Raw genomic sequence first — 6451 nt, 5'->3', positions numbered from 1 at the left:
TATATATATATATATATATATATATATATATATATATATGATTTGCTGCTACACATACTGTATATCCATGCTAACACACACATGGTTTATTTTGCTATAGCGCTGTATATTCAGCTATTTACCCCATTCAATCTGTACTGACATCTATCCTCAGGAAACCCACACCCTGCCTTCCTAAAATTAGCCTGAATATCATAAACACTGCTTTTACTAATGCTGCAGTACAATATTTAAAAAAAGTAGTTCTCCCACAAATGTTTGGACTCTCATTCTGACGGCACCCATTCACTGCAGAGGATCCATCGGTGAACAAGTAATGTAATGCTAAGATAATATAAGATAATATATACTATAAATACTGTATATTAAAATCCAGATTTTTAATCCAAATAATTGTATGCCACTTGCTGAATTAAACATGCAATGAGGTCATGTAACAAAAGCAGTGTGATACTACACAGATGAGCACAGAATTCTGTAAGTAATAAGCTAATGTTCCTTTCTCAACATACCCTGTGACATGGAAAGACAAAGAGCAGGAAACAAAGAACATTTGTTAAGTTTGATTTTGCTCATAGCATTTTCTCCTAATTGTCTCCAGTTGTGTCCTTGTACTGGGTAAGAGGAAAGAGGACAGTCATGGACCACTGCAGGGAAACACATGTTTTGTGTTGTTCAAGTAGATGTGAGTGAACTAATCTTGCCCACTAAATGCTCTGGCTGTTCTCGTGGGGAATAAAACTATTTCTAAACAGTTTAAATCAACAAGAACATCTGAAATCAAAACCACAAGCGAGTGCCAATCATAAAGATTTATATTGCAAAAGACAGGTGAAAATGACTCTGACTTCATTGTGACATCCCACAATATGACTTTATATTTCTCCAGTTCTGATTAATTCCTGATTTCAAACTTTATCTCACAATAATCTGTTTTATTTTTCACTCTGAGGCATAAACAGGTTCCCATAGTATTCATACACAGTAGTTTGTGATAATCAATCTTGTATGGTACATCTGACTGCTCTAAGCTTATAATTCCTCCAATAAGTTTTTGGTAATACACTCCGTTCACTGTTCAGGTGCCCGACCTTATAAACAGTTTAATGTCTCCTCAGTCTCAAACACTAATTATGTCTTTTAAAATGATGTCTGAGTTTTGACAGTGTTTTTCACGCTAGAGTTATGACACAGCCCGGCTGGCATGTTGCAGCCTGCCGGTACTTCAACATTAACCAAACTTTTTTTTTTTGGACTGCACTTGAGACCATGTTTTGTTTTGAAGAAAGGGGAAGCAGGTGTTCTTTTTGTGTAAATGTGCGGCAGATTTTTCCCTTAGTAAAGATTTCTTCTGTTTGTGGTTGATGTTATATCCAAATGATGCTCTTTTTTGGAAACACAATGAAGACAACACCCCCTCAGCACGAATGACAAATCATTTCTCATCAGTTACAATGCTTTCATGGCTACGCTGACATGAGGAACAAAACATGTCCTGAAGGTTTTAACTTTGCGGTTGCTGATGTTGCTGGATACACTTAAAAATAAAGGTGCTTCAAAAGGTTCTTCAAGCGATGCCATAGAAGAACCATTTTTGGTTCCACAAAGAACCATTCAGTCAAAGGTTCTTTAAAGAACCATCTCTTTCTTACCTTTTTACAATCTGAAGAACCTTCTTTCACCGCAAAGAACCTTTTGTGAAACAGAAAGGTTCTTCAGATGTTAAAAGTTCTTTATGGAACCATTTAGACAAACAGGTTCTTCTATGGCATCGTGACTCTCACACAAGCAAATAAGACACAACACTGGGAAATAAACCATTCACATCTATGTCAAATTGAAACTCTATCAAAACCTAACAATCCTTTGTCAAAATGTCACTCTGATGACAAAATGATACCAACTTGCATCATGTGAATACACTTTCAGATCAGCAGCAACACACTAGTCTACTTTATAATATAAAAAAAAACTGCAGTCTTTTGTTTTCAATGTTTTTATTCAGTTCCACAGAGGGCATGTTTTCACAACCAAAAAATTTAATACTGATTTCAAAATTACATTACAGTAGTATATTTTACAGTACAGTAAATTCAGTTAAATAAAAAATAAAACAAACAATACACTACTGTAAACACAGAAAAACACAATTGTGCGCAAGTGAGCTTATGGATCCTGCCGTCTGGCCACAGGATCGCATCAACATCACAAGCAATGTCTTCTCTCGCTAAGCATCGGGGAAAATATCCCCTTGTGTGTCGAATCCATCCCTGGATAGACCTCACCTCAGTGTCTCCGCAGGCCTGTTCCATTGCCTGCAGAAGAGGCATATGGGCATGTGGTTGGCGGTCATATACGCGCCATCTCCAAGCGGGAAAAAATTCCTCTATAGGATTTAGAAATGGCGAGTAAGGGGGCAAGTACAGAACTTCAAAGTGATCATGGTTGGTGAACCAGTTCTGGACCAGAGCAGCCCGATGGAAACTAACATTATCCCAGACAACAACAAACCTGGGCTGCTCTGGTCCATCCTGTCCAACTGCATCATGAAGTGCATCTAGAAATGTGATGATGTGTTGCGCATTATAGGGACCCAGTTTGGCATGATGGTGCAGTAGGCCTCGAAGACTTATGGCAGCACACAATGTGATATTTCCCCCACGCTGCCCCGGGACGTGCAAAATTGCCCTTTGTTGAACTTTACTGTATTTACCATACACAGTACTGAAACATCTCAACACGTTATCACGGTATGTTTCACAAAACTACCACTTTTGTTGGAAAAGGAGCATTAGCCACCCTGGAATACAATACATGTGATACAGTAATGTGATATGGTACAGTACTGTAAATACTCTAGATACAGTCCGAGTAGAGTAGAGAGTTGAAGACATACCTGTTTTTCAGTCGGAATGTCCTTATTATGGATGAAACTGTGAAACGGCTTAGATTAGGATGGACTCTCTGCCCAGGTTCCCTCATAGTCAGGCCATGGTTTCTGACTGTGTGTCTGATTGGTCCAAATGCTACACATGGTCCACCAAAGTTGCTCTTATGTCATCCGAAATAATGGTCCTTGCGTGGCCTCTTCGACCACGTCCTTCTCCCTCTCTCCGCCTGTCTGTCTGTCTGTCTGTCTCTTCCTCTGCCTCTGCCTCTGCCTCTAGCTCTCCCTGCCTCCATGCTTGCAAAGTTCTCAAAATGGCTTAACTGAGACCTTTTTGTAGCTGGCTGATTGATGTTCAGTTTTGTAAGTAAGTCTTTTCAATTAACCAATGTGTGTTGTATTTTGAATAGATGTGTTTTCCCAATGGTACCCTGAGATTTCATTTTTGAACTAAGTGTCTTATGTATGAAATAGTGTGTAGTGTCTAGGAGCAAGTGTGTTGAAGAAAGGAACAAGTGTGTTACAGAATTGCAACTAAAGTGCAAAGCAGCGCTTTTGTTTATGGTATGGTTACACTGTGTTTAAGGTATAGTAACAAAAGCTTCAAGTTTTGTTACTTTGGTCTAAGCATGTGTCTATAGTGTTCAAGCAACGGGCAAAAACTGTAATATGCTATTAAAAACATTTTCCTTAAAGGGATAGTTCACCCAAAAATGAAAATTAGCCCATTATTTATTCACCCTCAAGACATGGCGTATATGACTTTCTTCTTTCAGATGAATTCAATCGGAGTTATATTAAAAATAGTCTTTGATCTTCCAAGCTGTTTAATGGCAGTCAGCGGGTGTTGCAGTTCATCAATCCAAAAGAAGTTAAATAAAGCGCATGCATCCATAAATAAAAATAAATTCGCTACAGGAGGACTTTGTTTACCCCTGGAGCCATGTGATGTACTTTTTATTATGGATGAATGCGCTTTATTTCACTTCTTTTGGACTGATGCACTGCAACACCCGCTGACTTCCATTAAATAGCTTGGAAGATCAAAGACAATTTTTAATTTAACTCCGACTGAATTCGTCTGAAAGAAGAAAGTCATATACACCTAGGATGACTTGAGGTTGAGTAATTCATGGGCTAATTTTCATTTTTGGGTGAACTAATCCTTTAATTTCTACCAGTGAACTTTGTGAGTGATGTTGTCCTCTGTTTCTTTCTCACACATCTTTGACATGTTAACCCTTTGTAAACATGCAAACTGTTCAAAATGTATTACAGTTTTTCTCGATTGCTAACACACTATAACTGATTCATTTGGCTCAATTTTCCAAACCATTCATACAGTTCTCGAAACACGGACACGTTACTCAAAACTTTGAACACATTTCACCTGTTTGCACACACGTTCCAATTTGCTCAGTGTTTTCTGCAAAACTCTAGACAAAAACGCTATCATTTTGCACAGGTTTAACCATGTTCTCATTCAGAAAACACAAACACACAATATAATTGTGTGTTTCATATAATATGAACTCAAACAGCACACATTTATCCATGTGTGAACATTTAGCAGCAAAACTGATGACACACAGGTCAGAATCTCAAAATCTCTCAAAGGCCAAAAAGGTCAAATAAAACTCTAAATTAATAGCATGTTACAGTACACTCAAATACTGTAAATTGTGCAATTGTAAAATCAGGGTCAATGTTTTTCTGTCTCAGCATCATGTCTTTGTGCTTGAGTCCGGACTGAGGACTTTGTCCACATCATAAGTAATGTTGTCTTTTTTGCTAGACAAAGAGAAACCTTACTCTTTATCTCCTCATCCTCTTCCTCCTCATCCACCATTACATGTACTCTTCCTCCTCTCCTTCTCAGATTGTTTCCATCTTGTTCGTATCATCATTCAGTCACCTGTTCCACTTGTGCACTTGGAACTGGCTCATATTTTGTACAGTTGGTTTGATCCAAGCAGCAACCTTCCGGTCTCTCTCGTGAAGCCAACACGGAAGTGACTAAAACTGCAATTCATCGACTGGCCGCTAGAGGCTGGCTCCAAAAGCTAGTCAGTCCCATAGACTCCCCATGTTAAAATGCCCAACTTTACAGCAGAAAAAAAAATGTTTACAGTATGCAGAACTTTAAGGCTTAATATAATTTAAACGGATGAGTTATAAAACAATTCACCCCCTCACAGTTGTCATGCAGGTCAAAATTAGCTATATAGACCAAAATAATTTTTTTGTACCAGGCTTAAGGGTGTGGCCACTTGAGTGACTGGTGGATTGCCGCTGCTGTCACCACCGAGCTAGGAGGGCATGGTTTTAGCAACCAGCTCCCGCCTCTTTGCCCATTTTTGATTATCCGGGAGTGACGCGCGGTGACACGCTGCCAAGATGGCAACGGCCGGCTCCGCCCACTCTGACCTTCAAAACCGCTCCTCAGAAACCTACGGGTGACGTCTTGGACACTACGTCCATGTTTTTATACAGTCTATGGTTTGATCACATCATTAAAAACAAGTGTGAACCATTTTGAATCGTTGTGTGTAAACGATGACAACTGTGCTTTAGTTGTGTTTAACTTTTGCCGCTTGTGTTTAGCATTTTGCAGCACAAATACATCACAGTGTGATAAGTGTTTAAGTGAATGAGAATGTGTTTAGAGTTTTGCAAAAAGAGTGCATGAGATTTGCAAATAGAGCCTAACTGCCTGAACGTATTTCAGGTTTAGCAGAAAGAGTGCTTTATTTGACAAATTGGTTTAAGCTAGTGAGAATTTGGTTCAGAGATTGGGGTTTAGTGTTTTAACAATTCAGAAAAACTGTAAATGTTGGCATCTAGCTGAAATAATGTTTTTATACATATTTTTTATTTTATTTAAATTAATAAAAGTGTAAGGTTTTACTTTTAGTTTAACTATAATAATAATCATGTTTCACACTTCCTGAAGATAATTTGAACGATGTCAGTATGCAGGTTTTTTTTTGCATACACTCTAAAAAATGCTGGGTTGTTTCAACCCAACTGCGGGTCAAATTTTGGACTAACCCAACTTTTGGGTTAAAAATTTTATGTAAAAATTTAACCCAACAGTTGAGTTAGTCCATATTTGACCCAAAGTTGGGTTGAAACAACCCAGCATTTTTTAGAGTGTACAATTACATTTTTTTAAAAGTGTTGTAGGTTTAAGCTAAACTGTAAAAAAATATTATTATTTTATAATTATTGGAGATTATTGGAGCAGGTTTTACGAGGAAATACTATTGCAGACTACTATTTAACTATTGAAATCTCATGTTCAGTTCAATGTGTTACTTGCTTTTTGTTCTAATGAACTGTGAAATATACTAGCAATTACTGAGTGAAAACTGTTTCTGCACTTTTTTTGTAGTAGTAGTAGTAGTAGTAGGGTGGCACAATCATTTTATGCATTTCACAAACAATTTTATTAAATGCAACTTACATTGCATTCAAATTTTTATCAGTTCTTACAATCAGTGGGAACTGAACCCATGACCTTGGCTTTGCTTGCTCTACTGTTTGAGTATCGGGATGCCTTTG

The sequence above is a fragment of the Sinocyclocheilus grahami genome, unplaced genomic scaffold, assembly GCF_001515645.1.
Source record: "Sinocyclocheilus grahami isolate Dianchi unplaced genomic scaffold, SAMN03320097.WGS_v1.1 scaffold525.1, whole genome shotgun sequence".
In the NCBI taxonomy this organism is placed as follows: domain Eukaryota; kingdom Metazoa; phylum Chordata; class Actinopteri; order Cypriniformes; family Cyprinidae; genus Sinocyclocheilus; species Sinocyclocheilus grahami.
This window is presented reverse-complemented; position numbering follows the sequence as displayed.